The sequence below is a fragment of the Sceloporus occidentalis genome, unplaced genomic scaffold (genome assembly GCF_023333645.1).
Source record: "Sceloporus occidentalis isolate IW3139 unplaced genomic scaffold, rSceOcc1.0.p SCAF_7, whole genome shotgun sequence".
Lineage (NCBI taxonomy): Eukaryota > Metazoa > Chordata > Lepidosauria > Squamata > Phrynosomatidae > Sceloporus > Sceloporus occidentalis.
The window spans coordinates 28460474-28463205 of record NW_028316987.1 but is presented as its reverse complement, the minus strand read 5'-3'; positions in this window follow the sequence as shown (position 1 = coordinate 28463205).

The window sequence follows — 2732 nt, the reverse complement described above, 5'->3', positions numbered from 1 at the left end:
GTTCCAGAGTTGTGGGGCTAAGATGGAAAATGCCCTCCGAGTTGCATTATAGCGTGCATCTGGAATTCTTAGGAGATGTTTCCCGCCCGACCTGAGAGTGCAGGGTGGATTGTATGAGGAGAGGAGGTCCTCCAAGTACCCTGGGCCCAAGCTATTTAGGGCTTTTTAGGTTATAACCAACACCTTGTATTGCGCTTGGAAGTGAATGGGCAACCAATGGAGATCTTTCAAAATAGGTGTTCTATGACTGGCCCTGGGACATCCAGTGACCTGTCTGGCTGCCATATTCTGCACTAATTGAAGCTTCCGGGTTTGGTACAAGGGTTGCCCCATGTAGAGCGCATTACAGAAACCCAGCCAAGAGGTTACCGGGGCATGTACCACTGTTTCAAGGTCTCCCCGGCCCAGGTAGGGTCGCAGCTGGCATATCAGCCGAAGCTGATAGCAGGTGCTCCTGACCGTCGCATCCACTTGAGATGTAAAGTCCAGAAGCACCCCCAGACTGCGAACTGAGTCCTTCATGGGGAGCGTGACCCCATTCAGGGCAGGTGGACAAATTTCCTTCCCCGGGCCAGGAGAGCCTATCACCAGTACTTCCATTTTCTCTGCATTCAAATTGAGTCTGTTTTCTCTCATCCAGCCCATTACCGACTCCAAGCAGGCATTTAGAGGAGAGATGCCATCCCTAGTTACTGCATCAGTCGGAGACACAGAGAAGACTATTTGGGTGTCATCAGCGCACTGATAACACCGCGCCCCGTGTCTCCGGATGATCTCTCCCAGCGGCTTCCTGTAAATGTTGAATAGCATGGGACATTATAGACATTATTTTGACAAATATATAGACAAATAGACATCCAAAACAGACGGGCAAATGCCATGGTTCCCATTGCATTGGGGGCATAGCGTTTTGATGATGAACATCCCAAACGCACCAGGAAGCCATGCCATCGCCGCACCTTCAGAAAAACCTGCTCCGTTTTGGTTCAGGTGGCAGTTTTTCCATCCAATCTGTTTCTGGGCCTTGAAGGGGCTTCTGCCTTCCCTTCCTCCCACTCCTCTCCCTCCCTCTTTCTATAACAAGTCCCAGGTGAGGTTTGGGCCCAAGGGCAGTGGGCCGCTTTCGGGGGGGAGGGGGGGGAGGGAGGGAGGCACCCGTTCCTCGCTCTCGCTCTCAACGGCAACCAAGTCGCCATTTCCAGAAGAATAAACAGGCAGCAATTACAATCCCACCAAGGGCAGACCCCCCCCCCCCAATACATCAAGGACTCAGCTCACTTCATAGGAAAAATCAAGAACCTGGAACTAAAACCTGGAGACATTTTAATCAGCTTGGATGGTCTCCTTGTTCACCAAAGTCCCCATAATGGACACCGTGACACTCATCCGACAGATTGTTCCAGAAGACATCACAGCCCTGTTCAAACATTGCCTCCCCACAAGCTATTTCCAGTGGGACAATGGATGCTACAAACAGAGAGATGGAGTAGCAATGGGGAGCCCTCTAAGCCCAGTGATAGCAAGCTTTTACAGGGAACACTTTGAAAAGCAAGCCCTGGAAACAGCACCGAAAAAGCCCACAACTTGGTTCCGATACGTGGATGACACTTGCACCATCTGGAGCCATGGAGAAGAAGACCTGGCTGTATTTCTGAACCATCTGAACAACATCCACCCCAACATCCATTTCACTATGGAAAAGGAAAAGGAAGGAACACTGCCATTCTTGGAAGTTCTAGTCATCCACAAACCAAGCCAACGTTTGGGTCACACAGTATACCAAAAACCCACCCATAGAGACCGATACCTGCACAAGAACTCCAACCATCACCCAGGACAAAAAAGAAGCACAATCAAAACACTGGCAGACCGAGCAAAATGCATCTGAGAACCCCACTCCTTGGAAGATGAACTGAAGCACTTGGACTGGGCTCTACAGGCCAATGGTTATTCCAGCTCAGACCTCAGAAGGGCTGCCAGGCCCAGGAAAACCCAGAGGAGGGAAGACAAGCAGCCACCCAAAGGGAAGGTATTTTACCATACATCCAAGGAGTCACAGACAGAACAAGCAAAGAGGCGAGGAAGCACAACCTGCAAATGGTTTACAAACCAACAAAGAAAATCCAGCAAACGCTTGGCTCAGCCAAGGACCAGAGAGACTTTCTCACAGCCGCAGGGAGAGTTTAGCGCATACCATGCAGCTGCGGACAAGTCTCCATAGGGACCCCCAAACACAGTGTGCAAACAAGGATCAAGGAACACCAGAGACACTGCAGACTGGGCCAGTCAGAAAAACCAGCCGTAGCAGAACATGCCACAAACCATCCTAGGCATAAAATGCTGTTTGAAAACACTGAAGTTCTGGACCATGCCAACCACTTCCATGTCAGGATGCACAGGGGAGCCATTGAGATCAACAAACACCTGAACAATTTCAACCGGAAGGAAGAACCCCTGAAAGTGAACAAGGTTTGGCTCCCAGTCCTGAGGAATAGCAAAATCAGGACTCAGCAAATGCAAATGGGAAACCACTCAGAGTCAGGGGCTTTCCCAGCAGATGATGATCCCCAATTAGCAGACATTAATCCTCGTTTGCATGAGCCTCCCAGCCTGAGGCCGGCCCTCAGCACAGAACAAGAGACATGCAAACCACTCCTGCATTAATCCCAGGCTCACACAGTCGATATAGATGCACCTAACTTGTTCCAGGCAAAGCATTCTCTGAAGAAGCC